This window comes from Saccopteryx leptura, chromosome 2 (assembly GCF_036850995.1).
Source record: "Saccopteryx leptura isolate mSacLep1 chromosome 2, mSacLep1_pri_phased_curated, whole genome shotgun sequence".
In the NCBI taxonomy this organism is placed as follows: domain Eukaryota; kingdom Metazoa; phylum Chordata; class Mammalia; order Chiroptera; family Emballonuridae; genus Saccopteryx; species Saccopteryx leptura.
Genome location: NC_089504.1, coordinates 276,773,909 through 276,788,236, shown reverse-complemented (window position 1 = coordinate 276,788,236; position 14,328 = coordinate 276,773,909).

Below are 14,328 nucleotides of genomic sequence, written 5' to 3'. Positions count from 1 at the left end.
TTCTATCTTTTGTTTTTATTTGGTTGTATTCCATATATCTTTCCTCTGTTGCTATCTTTTTTATCTCATGTGCTTCTGTGGTGGTTTTTTCAATGGTGGTTACCTTTGAGTAATGAAAAGGGTCCCTACCCTGTTCATTGTAGCAAACTATTTTGTGAGTACTTTTGCACTCCATCGTCCTTTGCTACTGTTAATCTCCATCTTCTCCCCCTCTTTCTTTTTGTTGTTGTCACAGTTTAAATTTGGTTTTATTGTGTTCTTCTTGGAGCTTTTACTTGTGGCTCTGTTTTTTTTTGTTCTTTGTATCTGATTGGAGAACCCCCTTTAGTAATTCCTGGAGTGGGGGTTTTCTGATGATAAATTACCTCATCTTTTCTGTATCTGTGAATGTTTTTATTTCTCCTTCATATTTGAAGGATAGCTTTGATGGGTATAGTATTCGTGGCTGAAAGTTCCTCTCTTTCAGGACTTTAAATATTGGGGTCCACTCTCTTCTAGCTTGTAGAGTTTCTGCTGAGAAATCTGATGATAATCTAATAGGCCTTCCTTTATATGTTGTATTCTTCTTTTCCCTGGCTGCCTTGAGAATTTTTTCTTTGCTGTTGGTTTGTGTCAATTTCATTATGATATGCCTTGGAGTAGGTTTGTTGGGGTTAAGAAAACTCGGAGTTCTGTTTGCTTCTTGAACTTGAGGCTTTAGTTCTTTCCACAGGCTTGTGAAGTTCTCATCTATTATTTGTTTGAGTATGTTATCCATTCCATTTTCTCTCTCTTCTCCCTCTGATATACCTATTATTCTTATGTTATTCTTTTTGATGGAGTCAGATAATTCTTGTAGGGCTATCTCATTTTTTTTTCATTTTTGAGTCTCTTTCGTCTTCTCTCTGTTGTGCCACAAGTTGCTTTTCTTCTATTTCACTAATCCTCTCTTCTATCTGACCTGTTCTATTAGCTAAGCTTGTTACTTCATTTTTCAGCTCGTGAATTGAGTTTTTCATCTCTGTTTGATTTGTTTTTATAGTTTCAATTTCCTTGGACATATATTCTTTGTGTTCATTGAGTTGTTTTCTGAGCTCCCTAAATTGCCTTTCTGTGTTTTCTTGTATATCTCAGAGGATTTTTAGGATTTCTATCTTGAATTCTCTGTCATTTAGCTCCAAGGTTTCCAATATATTAAATTTTTTCTCCATAGATTTTTCCTCATCTAGCTGTGTTACCTCTCTTTCTTTTGTATCCATGATATTTGATTTTCTCTTCCTTAATGGCATCTGAGGGTGGTTTTGTTGATAGTATTAATGAGATTTAATAAAGACTAAAAAGTTAAAAAAAATAAAAAAGATAATAAAAAAATCAAAAAGAGTTGTTTTTTTTAAAAAAAATTAATAATGAAATAAAGAAAAATAAAATAAAATAAAAATTTTAAAAAAAGGAAATTATTCCCCCCCTCCTTTTTTCCTCTCCTCTCCTCTCCCCTCTTTCTTGAGAAAATCTTGTGGTGAACTGTGAATTATTACAAACAATGCCTGTGATGGAGGGCCTGAATTGGGTAAAAGTAATAAAGGGGCAAAAAAAAAGAAAAAAAAAAGAAAAAAGAAAAAAAAAAGAGGGTATGGACCCACAAAAAGCAAATAAGGAAAAAATTTGGGTCAAGAATAAAATGATTTGCTTTTAGGTGTTGGTTGTCTAAGAGTTATGATGAGAGGAATAAGAGGAAAACAGAAAAATGGGGGGACAAATTAAAAAATTACTATTGTATTTAGTGGAACAAGAACTAGATAAAATGGAGAGCCAGGGATGGGAGCACTGCTAGTGAGTTAAAAAGGTGAAGTAAAAACCCCCCAAAATTCCACAAACATAAGTTTGAGTCCCAGATAAGATACTTTGTTATTGAGGTTTGAATGAGAGGAGATGTAAAGGAGAAAGGAAGAAACTAATATAGAGGGAGAAAAGAAAGAGAGAGAGAGAGAAAGAAAGAGGGAACCACTAAAAGAAGAAAAAAGAAAGGAGAGAGAGAGAGAGAGTTAAGGGTTTTGGAGTGCAACCCTCATAGAGAGAAAGGAAGAGGAGAGAAAAGATAATGGGAGATGTAACACTTATGGGTAGTGTAGTTCAAGGAGAGGAGAGAGTAAGACCGGCAGAGAGTTAATCGGCCGAATTGGAGGAGGAAAAAAAGTATCAAGAATGAAGATAAGAGAAACAAATGAACAAATATAATAAAATGGGATAGGTTATAAAGTCTGCAGATTATTCTTGATTTTGAGAGGTTATCTTCTTGCTTTTTCTTTTCTCTCCCTCTTCCTGGTCGGTGACTCTGTACCCCGGGTTCTGCCCCTTTGGCACTCTCAGGTAGAGGTTTGCAGTTGATAAGTCTCTATGGCAATGTCATGTATTGTGCTTTAGTCTCGTTGGTAGTCGAGGCTCATTAGCATTTATAGGCTCCGACAGTGAGAGAGTTCGTGTTCCTGGAGCCTTTCTCCTAGTCTTTCCTTCCTCAATTAGTAGCCTGATAATCCAGCTATGGGGTTGCTGCTGCCTCTGCCTGGATAGTAAGGCTCAAAGAGCTGGCAACTCCCCACTCTATTTCCACTCAGCACAGGGCTCTGGGTAAGGCTCAGTCAGTCAGAGCTGCTAGCATAATCAGGCGGGCTTTCCGCCCACTCAAAGACCTCTGGCTCTGACACTCTGTCTGGTAACCCAGGCGGGTGCCCACTTCCGGGGTGGTTGGAGGAAACGCTCATTCACTATCTGCATGCGCAGACCAGGATATCCGGCCAGCAGTCTCACGCTCTGAGTGAAACCCCCAACCGCAGGGAAAAGTTGCAGCGTTGGAATTGAGTCTCGCTCCGTCCCCATGCGCGGCTTTTGCAAGGCGCTGGGGCGGCCCAAGATTCCGCTTTGGCCCACACAAAGTCCCCTGACTCTGCCCCTCTTTGTGATAACACAGGCGCGCACTGCCGAGGCACTCGGAGGAATCTCTCATTCACTATCTGCGCGCGCAGACCAGGATATGAGGCCGGCCGCGTTTCCCTCTGAGTGAAACCCCCACCAGCACGGAAAATTTCCACCATTGGAATTAGTTCTCGCTCCCTCCCGTGCGCAGCTTTCCCAGGGCGCTGGGGCTGCCCAGAGATTCTGCTTTCGGCCCACAGAAAGGCTTCTGACTCTGCCTCTCTGTGGGGTAACATGGGCACCCACTTCCGGGGCTTAGGAAGAAATTTCACGCCCACTAACTGCGCACAGACCAGGAGAACGGGTAAAATGGCTGCCCCGCTTGTCTTTCTTTGTTTGGGTTTGGCGCGAGTGTTAGCTTGTATTGCCCGGGTTGCCACAGGATCAGTTTTACCTCGGCTTGGATATCCGTGCCACAGCCTGGTTCGGCCATTTGTGCCACGGCCTGGATCTATTCACCCCCTTTGCCCACCTCAGTTTCTATATTCACAGTTACCAGAGAAAGCCGCCCTGTTTAGGTTAGTGAGCTAGGTGGAGCATTTCTTACTCCCTATTTCCTTTGGGGTTTGGTTATATATTTAGCCAATTTTTCACTCGACCATACCTTTGGGTGTATTGCGAAGCATCTGGAGGCTCCAAGTATAGGTTTTTCTGTTTCTGGTTGAAGATCTTGTTGAGTTTTGGGGGAGATTTATCGGTATCGCTTCCTATCCCGCCATTACTCTGACGTCATCCTTCCCATTGTTTCTTTACCGACTGTCCGAATCCAATGCGAACCTGCATGGGCCAGGCGGCTGTGATGGCCGTGGCTACTGGCTTTACACTAGGCAACGACTACTTTATTTTGTGTTCCTACAGATTTGTATTTACTAGACTGTCAAAGTAAGAAACGTCCAAATCTGTATGAATTTTTATGAGTTTATTTGAGCCAAACTGATGATAGTTGTTGGGAATCAAACTCTCGATAAAGAAAACTCTGTGGAAAACGACAATTTACCACTTATTTTTAAAGAATATATCTTATTTTTATTTTATTTATTCATTTTAGAAAGGAGAGAGAGAGAGGGAGAGAGAGAGAGAGAGAGAGAGAGAGAGGAGAGAGAGACAGAGAGAGAGAAGGGGGAGGAGCAGAAAGCATCAACTCCCATATGTGCCTTGACCAGGCAAGCCCAGGGTTTCGAACGGCGACCTCAGCATTTCCAGGTCGACGCTTTATCCACTGCGCCACCACAGGTCAGGCTACCACTTATTTTTATGCATCAGAATCAGAGGAGAAGTTTTAAGGGTTTACGTGAAATTCATTGGTGATAGACAAAGGAGGCAGGAGAAAGCAAAGGGAGGACCTGCAGGACTGGATAAAAAGTAAAACAAGTGGACACAGACTTCTTTTGCATGGGCAGGTGCAGGGTTGTTAGCAGTTAAGAATTAACATGATAACAGCCAGGAGGAGATTTGTGGTCTCTGCTCTAGTGCAGTGGCTGTACCCTGAGGGTTCTGGAAGAGATTACTACCACATTTCAAAGGCATGTTACTCTTACATTTTAAAGGTATGTTATCAGATATGTTATGGTAGATGCAAAAAGACAAACAGACAGGGTCAGTTAAGGTAGGCGTTGACCTTTGCTATGGTGAAAAAAATATTGCTCTAGGACATGACTACCTGCCATGAACTGCTTTTAGTTACAAAGTTTTAATTTCAGGCCATCTTATGTGGTTACTTTAGGTCTCTGAGTTTGTAAGGCCACCATGTAGGCCTCCCCTGAACTTGTCAAGTTCAGCATGCAGCCCCTTTTTCGTCCACAGAAGCTTTTGTATAAATGTTATCATAGTAATTCTTCCTCTTCTTCTTCTTTTTTTTTTTTTGCATAGCCTCTTCTGACACCGAGTAGGTGCTTAAGAAATATTTGTTCAGAACATGAATGAATGGATGCAAGATTAAAAAGTTACACAGAAGGGTGGAACAGGGCAAAGAATACTGGACTGAAGCCAGAAAACCTGTCCTTCTGGCTCAGATTCTGTCATTTAGTTATGTGACTAGGAAAAAGTATTGAACTTTTCTGATACACAAGGCAATAATGTCTGTCCTCCCTATCTCAAAAGGTTATGTTGCATAAATATCAAGTGAGAAAACTCCCTTGGGAGTATTTTGTAATATCTGAGCATGCTGTACAGATAGATGTAAGAATAACTTGTGTTTGGCTTTACTTTCATCCTTCGACATGCCTGTTAAAAGAGAACAGGAAACGGCAGCATGCAAGTCCAAGGGGCCAGCCAACGATACCACCTCGCATCTCCGCTCCGGAGATAGTGGCGCTGATACAGGGGAGGGTTGACAAATGCCCAGGGCCCCCCGTCTATTACTACAAGAGCTTCCCAGCCAAACAGGAAGATAAAAATCTCTTTTTAGAGTAAAGATCAAAGTCAAATGGCTTGGAGAAATTGATGATGTCACTTTTTATTTCTTGGCTCTCAGGAAATCCTAATTAATATGCTCATCACTTCTCTCCTTCATGGCATTTCCATCAACCAGAAAGGGGAGGCATTCCAATGTAAGGGAGGCATTCCAATGTAAGAGTGAGCTCTTGATTCTTCCCCCAGAAGTGGCAAAGGACCCTTTTCCATCTGGGTTATCCCCTTTTCTCTATACCTTTAGGGGAATTTGTAGGGGATGTGGGTGGGAGCAGATTTAGTTCTCAAATGTAAAATTCCAGCTCTGTGGATAGATCCACATGACAGGTGGCATGAGATTATCAGAATAAAAGCCAAATCTGCCTGATCAGGCAGTGGTGCAGTGGATAAAGCATCAGACTGGGACGCAGAGGACCCAGGTTCAAAATCCTGAGGTCACTGGCTTGAGCAAGGGGTCACTCACTCTGCTGCAGCCTCCCAGTCAAGGCACATATGAGAAAGCAATCAGTGAACAACTAAGGAGCCACAAGAAAGAATTGATGCTTCTTATCTCTCCCTTCCTGTCTGTCTGTCCCTCTCTTTGTCTTTCTCTCTGTCTCTGTCACACACACACACATACACACACACACACACACACACACACACACACACAAAAGGAAGGAAGGAAGGAAGGAAGAAAGAAAGAATGAAAGAAAGAAAGAAAGAAAGAAAGAAAGAAAGAAAGAAAGAAAGAAAGAAAGAAAGAAAGAAAGAATAAAAGCCAAATCTAAGATCTAATAAGAGACCTTTTGGAAAAGAAAGTAGCCCTGTAAATAAAATATTATCCTCAGAGCTCCTTTCACTCATGCAATACTTTTTAAAGGAACATTTCCAAGTTCCGGAAAGCACAAAGATTGTAGAGATGAGAAGAGCTTCAGGTTTTATAGTCTGACCCAAGATGAAGTTTGGATAAAAACAGATGGATCTGGACAAAAAGGCCAGCGCCTCTCAAAGTCTGGACACAGAGGTTCCCTGGGGGTGAGCCGGGGCCAGGCCTCACCCATCCAGCCCCACTCAGGAATGTTTGAGCGCTGGCTTCCAAGTTGCCATCTTGTTTCTCCACTCCCCTGGCCATCTCATCAACCCACTGCTCATTTCCTTTCCTGATACAGTTCCCTTCTTACTCTTCTCTGTTCCTGTTCCAGCTCTTTCCCCTACAGCCACGACTTTCTTCTAGTCCAGGACCTCTTAGCCTCAACACTACTGACATCTGGGGCCACATAATTCTTGGTGGTGAGGAGCTGTCCTGTGTACTACGGGATCTTCAGCAGCATTTTTGGCCCATTCTACTACAGGTCTGTAGCATCTTCAGCCTTCCACACCACTTCCCAGGTATGACACCCAAAAATATTTCTAGACATTGTCAGAAGTCCCCTGGGAATGCACCATTTAGAGTCACCACTGTAGTCCTGATAGGGGGACCTCAAGAGTTAAAATTTTAGCTTGAGTAATGGTGGCTTTGGTTATGGTCAGTGGGCTTAACGGTTAATGCAGGTAGAGGCTTTGTTCCAGGAACTGGGGTACCTGATCGGGCCTACATGACTTAATAATGATGTCTATAAGTAGTTCACTTTTGTGTCCCAGGGGTCTGCCAGCAAAGCCTGCTATAATCCAATTCACTTTGATTATGATCTGATTAACTTTCCCTTGAAATTCCAAAACCCTTATTTTTTTCTTTCCCTTATAAAAAGATTGGCATGGGCCTGACCTGTGGTGGCGCAGTGAATGAAGTGTCAACCTGAAAACACTGAGGTCGCCGGTTTGAAACCCTGGGCTTGCCTGGTCAAGGCACATATGGGAGTTGATACTTTCTGCTCCTCTCCTCTTCTTTCTCTCTCTCTCCCCTTTCCCTTCTCTAAAATGAATAAATAAAAAATATTAAAAAAAAAAAAAAAAAAAAAGGTTGGTGTGGGATAGGGGGTTGAGATGGCTTTGGAACATAAACCCTGACTCCTCAGATCACTGGCCATCTGAATAAAGCCCCACAAAAAATCTAATCCCTGTCTTTACTTATTTGTCTGAAATGGTGCCAGGCAACACAAACTCTGATATTTCTGCTTTCAATCTTTTCCCCTTTCACCTGAAGCCCTCATTTATTAAACATTTATCGTGTGGAAGGCAGTAGGTTAAATCCTCCATTTGTTTTATGTAGATGTTTCTCAAATTTTGAGTTTTTTATTTTTTAATATATTTTTTAATATATTTTAGATGATGCTGAACTGACTGAACTAACTGGCCTGGGCCTCAAATTTTATTTTATTTTATTTTTTGTATTTTTCAGAAGCTGGAAACGGGGAGGCAGTCAGATAGACTCCCGCATGCGCCCGACCGGGATCCACCCGGCATGCCCACCAGGGGGCGATGCTCTGCCCATCTGGGGTGTTGCTCTGTTGCAACCAGAGCCATTCTAGTGCCTGAGGCAGAGGCCATGGAGCCATCCTCAGCACCCGGGCCAACTTTTGCTCCAATGGAGCCTTGGCTGCAGGAGGGGAAGAGAGAGACAGAGAGGAAGGAGAGGGGGAAGGGTGGAGAAGCAGATGGGCACTTCTCCTGTGTGCCCTGGCCAGGAATCGAACCCGGGACTCCTGCACACCAGGCCGACACTCTACCACTGAACCAACCGGCCAGGGCTTTGGGCCTCAAATTTTAATGTACATAAGAATCACCTGGGCTCTGGCCGGTTGGTTCAGTGTAAGAGCGTCAGCCTGGTGTATGAACATCCCAGGTTTGATTCCTGCTCTAGGCACACAAGAGAAGTAATTATCTGCTTCTTTCCCCCTCCCACTCCCCCTTCTCTCCCTCTTTCCTTCCCTCAGCCAATGGCTCAATTGTTTCAAGTGTTGACCCCAGGTTCTGAGGATAGCTCAGTTGGTCCAAGCGTGTCAGCCTCAAGAGCTAAAAATAGATCAATTGATTGGAGCATCAGCCCTAGACAGGTATTGCCAAGTAGATCTTGGTTGGGCACATGTGGGAGTCTGTCTCACTACCTCCCCTCCTCGCACTTAAAGAAAAAAAGAAAAAGAATCACCTGATTCAATAATAGTTTTAGGGAAGGATCTGAGATTCTGTGTTTCTCACAAGCTCCCAGGTAGAGCTGTTGCTGCTGATCCCTGGACCACACTGAGCAGCAAGGCTCTATGCCAGGGGTCCTTACCATCTGATGTGGACTTGATTTTTACAGATGAGAAGCTGAGGCTTGGAGAGCTTGCAGGGGCTCAGTCACACGCTGAACCCAGATCTGCCAGCACTCAGAGCTCGTCCTCATAACCGGCAGTCACAGTTGATGTTGGGCCAAGGTACTTGAGTTCTCTCCTTTCCCAAGAAACTATGTTTCCGTAAGCTCGGTGGAGACTGAGACTCAGGCACGGGTTTGCCTGGAATGTTCGTATTATGGTAATCCTTTCTTAGACAGAATGAGCTACTCATGATACCAGGTGGGTATCCTTGAGCCTAATGAGCTATATCTATGACCTCATGCCTCTGTTCTAACCTGCCCTGCTAGTAGCTCATTCCTCCTGCCTATCAGTAGACAGTTATCTAGGATTGCAGCTGCCCCAGGGGCTCGAATCCCTGTCAGCTTCCTGCCTTCACTGTCTAGTCTCTCCACCCTCTCCTGCCTCCCCCTCATCTATTGAAAAGAAGACTGTCTTCTTTTCTGTCTGTTCACTCCCTTTTGCCATCTTCTTCCTATAATAGTTGGGGATTTTTAGTAAAGCCTCAATCCTGAAGGGGAAAAAGAGGGTGTGATGTAGGGCCCCGCCTACAACTAGAGGACAAGACTCCCGTCCGCCTGGAGCAAAGGACTCAGGTGTAGGTGGTCCTTGTGGAGGCAGCGGCAGCAGGCCAGGCTACTGGCTGGGATTGCAGTTGCCTGCTTAGGGCATGAGCAACATTACGTGTGTGATGGAGGGAAGGATTGCTGGTGCTGGACAGACTGGGAAGGGTCTGCCTATTGGAGAGATTGAGAAAGGCTGTTCCTCCCTGTAAAGCCAGTAGCCGCGGCCATCATCACAGCCGCCATCATGGCCATTCACATGCAGGTTCGCATTGGATTCGGACAGTCGGTAAAGAAACAACGGAGCCACAAACTGGTGGGCCATAGTCTTTAATCCTAGCTTGCACCCGGCGGGCAAGTAAAAACACACACTGGGCTCCAAAACCCAGTCACATTCAGTGCTCACAAAGCCACTGACTTATCCAAGTTTCCTAGAATCAAAGGTTTCTAGCTCACCAGCCTTATTCTCCTCAGTTCCCCATCTCCTTCCTTATCCCAGATACAAACTCTGTACAAACTGGCGTCTCACTCAGCACTCCGCCATCTTGGCTGCTTTTCCTGGCCTCCTCCACGTGGCCTCCTTCTGCTGCTGGCTCTACTCTCTCCGCTCTCTCATGCTAACCTCAGGAACCAAGAGCCCAAGCTCCCGTTTTGTCCCCATTTTATAGTGTAGAAATCCAAACCCTTAATCCAATATACAAAATAGGGAAGTCTCTAATACAAAGTCACTTTCTGAGGCATGATTGGATTGTACCGCCCCACATCAAAAAGGGTGGGAAAGGCTTAATCCCAAAACCAAGCTCCAGGCTACAACGATCCCCAACACACATAATATCACCTGGGCGACGGCCTCCATCTTTAACAAAGTGAGCGTAATACATTTTATCTGCCCAACACTCCCAGTGTCTGCCTTCTGCTCTGCGCTGGACAAAGTTCTCCTGCTCCTCATAGCACATCCCTATTCCTGGACCCCGCTTGAAGGAGACTCAGAATGTTTGTGCAGGAAGGTAATTTAGAGCAGAGCTCAGCAACCTCTCCCTGTAAAGGGCCAGACAGTAGATATTTTAGGCGTTGTGGGCCACACAGTCTCAGCCACAACGACTCGTCTTTGTCATCGAAGCACAAAGCAGCACAGACAATATGTGAACAATGGGTAACTGTAACTGTTTCCCCACTCACTTTATTTATGGACACTGAAATTTGAATTTCACAAACTTTTCACATTTCACAGAATATTGTTCTTTTGAGTTTTAAAAAAATTATTTTCAAATGTAAAAACCATTCTTAGGTCATAGGGCTCTAATGTTTCCCCAAATGTCTCAGAGTGGTATGGTCGAACACTCATGGGAAATGCTGGGTTAAACAAAGCTAAACACACGTCCCTCCCCGGGCCTCACAGGACTTCTCCGTCTTCAGTATTCTCAGGAGTAGTGTGTGCCTCCCAGAGGGGCTGGCACAGGCCAGGCCAGGCTTCTCTAATTTACTGACAATGGATCTCTCGTTTTGTGGTGTGTCTTGCAGACAAGTATTCCTCAGGACTAGGTTCTGTGGAATATGCTTTGGGAAGCCTGCTGCAGTCTATCGCTCATTTACCCATGTGGAAGCTGAAGCCCCAGTGCCTTGCTAGCTGACATTCGGTCAGGCCCTCACAAGCCATGCTGCTGCATCCCCTGGGTGTGCCCAGGCAGAGCAGCACAGTCTGAGGCTAGCCCACAGGACACTGGTCCTCCAGCTTTCTAGATCTGGCCAAGCATATTTTGGTTTAGTATTTATAACCTTGCATGGCTGTATGTCAGGAAACATTCCTATTCCTGTCCCTAACCAATTATAAAAATACTATACTTAGCCTCTGGATTACTATCCCATCATTAAAGGGCATAATTATACTACAGAGCTACAGTAATCAAAACAGCATGGTAGGCCCTGGCTGGTTGGCTCAGTGGTAGAGCTTTGGCCTGGTGTGCAGGAGTCCCAGGTTCGATTCCCAACCAGGGCACACAGGAGAAGTGCCCATCTGCTTCTCCACCCCTCCCCCTCTCCTTCCTCTCTGTCCCCCCCCGTCCCCCCCCCCCCGCAGCCGAGGCTCCATTGGAGCAGAGTTGGCCCGGGCGCTGAGGATGGCTCTGTGGCCTCTGCCTCAGGTGCTAGGATGGCTCTGGATGCAACAGAGTGAAGCCCCAGAGGGGCAGAGCATCGCCCCCTGGTGGGTCCCAGTTGGGTGCATGCGGGAGTCTGTCTGACTGCCTCCCCGTTTCCAGCTTCGGAAAAATGCAAAAAGTGCAAAACAACAACAACAACAAAAAAAAACAACAAAAAAACCCAGCATGGTATTGGCAGAAAAACAGACATACAGACCAATGGAACAGAAGTGAGAGCCCAGAAATGAAATCACACGTATAATAATTTTTGACAAAGGAGCCAAAAATACACAGTGGGGAAATAAAAAAGCCTCTTTAATAAATGATGCTGGGAAAATTGGAAAACCATAGGCAAAAGAATGAAACTAGATTACAGTTTTTTCCCATGTACAAAAATTAATTCAAAATGGATCAAAGATCTAAATTGCATAGAAAAAAAGAACAGGTATTGAACTTATGGACCTTAGTCAAAGAAAATGTTTTATGAATTTGACCCCAAAGGCAAGGTAAGTAAAAGCAAAAATAAATGAATGGGAATATATCAATCTAAAACGCTTTCACACAGCAAAAGAAACTAACAACAAAACAAAAAAGGCAACCAACTGAATGAGAGATGATATTTGCAAATAATAGCTCCAACAAGATGTTAATATCCAAAATATAAAGGACTCATATAGCTCAACACCAAACAATCCAATTAAAAAATGGGCAGAGGACTCGAACAGACACCTCTCCCAAGCAGACATATAAATGGCCAACAGATTTTTAACATGTTCAACTTCACTAGTTATTAAGAAAATGCAGCCTGACCAGGCGGTGGCACAGTGGATAGAGCGTCTGACTGGGATGCGGAGGACCCAGGTTCGAGACCCCAAGGTCGCCAGCTTGAGCATGGGCTCATCTGGCTTGAGCAAAAGCTCACCAGGTTCAATCCAAGGTCTCTGGCTAGAGCAAGGGGTTACTCGGTCTGCTGAAGGCCCACGGTCAAGGCACATATGAGAAAGCAATCAATGAACAACTAAGGTGTCGCAACAAAAAACTAATGATTGATGCTTCTCATCTCTCTGTTCCTGTCTGTCCCTTTCTATCCCTCTCTCTGACTCTTTCTCTGTCTCTATAAAAAACAAAATAAAATAAAATAAGAATAAAACTGGAATTCTAGAAAGTAATTAATTAATATTAAAGTGTGTGGGGAAGGAGGAACTGGTAAAATAATAGACTGGATGAACATAAAATAAAATAAATTTTAAAAAAAAGAAAAAAAGAAAATGCAAATCCAAACTATAATGAGCTACTACCTCACACCTGTTAGATTGGCTATTATTAACAAGACAGGTAATAACAAGTGTTGGAGAGGCTGTGGAGATAAATGAACCCTCACTCACTTCTTGTGGGAATGTAAACTGGTACAATCACTATGAAAAATAATATGGTGGTTTCCCCCAAAATTAAGAATAAAGTTACCACGTTACCCAGCAATCTCTTTTCTGGGTATCTATTCAAAAAACTCAAAAACATTTATTCATAAAGATATGCACCCTTATGTTCATTGCAGCACTATTCATAGTGGCCAAGACATGAAGGCAACCAAAGTATTGGATAGAAAAGACATGGTACATATATACAACAGAATGCTACTCAGCCATAAAAAAGATGAAATACTGCCATTTGTGACAAGATGGATGGACCTTGAGAATGTTATGCTAAGTGAAATAAATCAGAAAGAGCTAAAAACCATATGATCTCACTCATAAGTGAGATATAAAGCTTAAACTCACAGACACAGACAACAGTATGGTGGTTACCAGAGGGAAAAGGGTGGGGTTAGTAAAGGGTGAAGGGGGCCAAATAGACGGTGATGGAAGTTGACTAACTTTGGGTCGTGGACACATGGTACAATGCATAGATCATGTGTTATAGAGAGGTACACTTGAAACCTATATGAGCTTATTAACCAATGTCACCAAAAAAATAATAAATGCTTATAAACTAAAAAAAAAAAAGGCATAAATATGGAATGATTTGGGCAGTGAGGAGGCTGGTGCACTCGGCACAGCAAAAATGTATTTACATGTTGTCTAGACTTTACAAAGCACCTCTGTGTTGTTTGCTCCTTACACCTGCCTCTGGGGGAGGTAGGACAGTTTCTTTTTCTTCTTCTTTTCTTTCTTTGTTTGTATCAATATTATAAATTCAAAAATTGAGGCTCAGATTACCTAGGAGACTTGCCTCCGGTCACACTGGCAGTGGCAAAGGCAGAACTCAGACCCAGGTCTCTTCTCACCTCAGGGGCGGCTTTCTCCATTGCCCATTGTCTGAAAGTGAAGGGTGACTAGGCAGTGAAGCAATTCTCTAGGAAAGCATGACCAATTTCCCTTCTCCACCCCCCTCTTCTTCCTTCGCCCCTCCCTCTGGCCCCCATATATATGGATCTCCACAGAGCCTTGCTGGCCTGCACACCTTTACTTTTGAAACCACTTTCACCACTGGGACAGGAACCTTCCACCCACAGTTATACCCTGATTGGTGAGTGGGGAGGGTGCCTGCCCAACTTCTCCCTCCACAGCAGAGCCGGCCACCTCCCCACAGCAAACCTCCAGCATCACTTCCTGGCTCTGAGGTGAGTGATGTGGGAATTCCTGAGCACTTGGCATCAAAGCATTAGACTGCTGCCTCATTGCAGATGGGGGTTGGGGATGGCAGACATCACCCTTCTCATTGTGTATGTAAGGATAAGATATAATGTGGGAGCAAGAGCAGGAGGATTACGAGTCTCAGAGATGAACTTTCAAGAGAGGCTTTGAAGCTGGTGGATTTTGCTAGAACAGAATGGAAAGACCTTGAGGGAGATGCTGAAGCTCAGACTTGCATGATGGAGGATACTGGGTTACTGGGTGCACCCCCCCCCATCTCTGTCTGTATGCTGGTGGTCATTCCAGAGACAGTCTTCTCCCATCTTCCTGCCCAGTCTCGGGGTGGAAGGCTGTGTCTTCGGTGTGAGACCAGTGCCTGGAATAT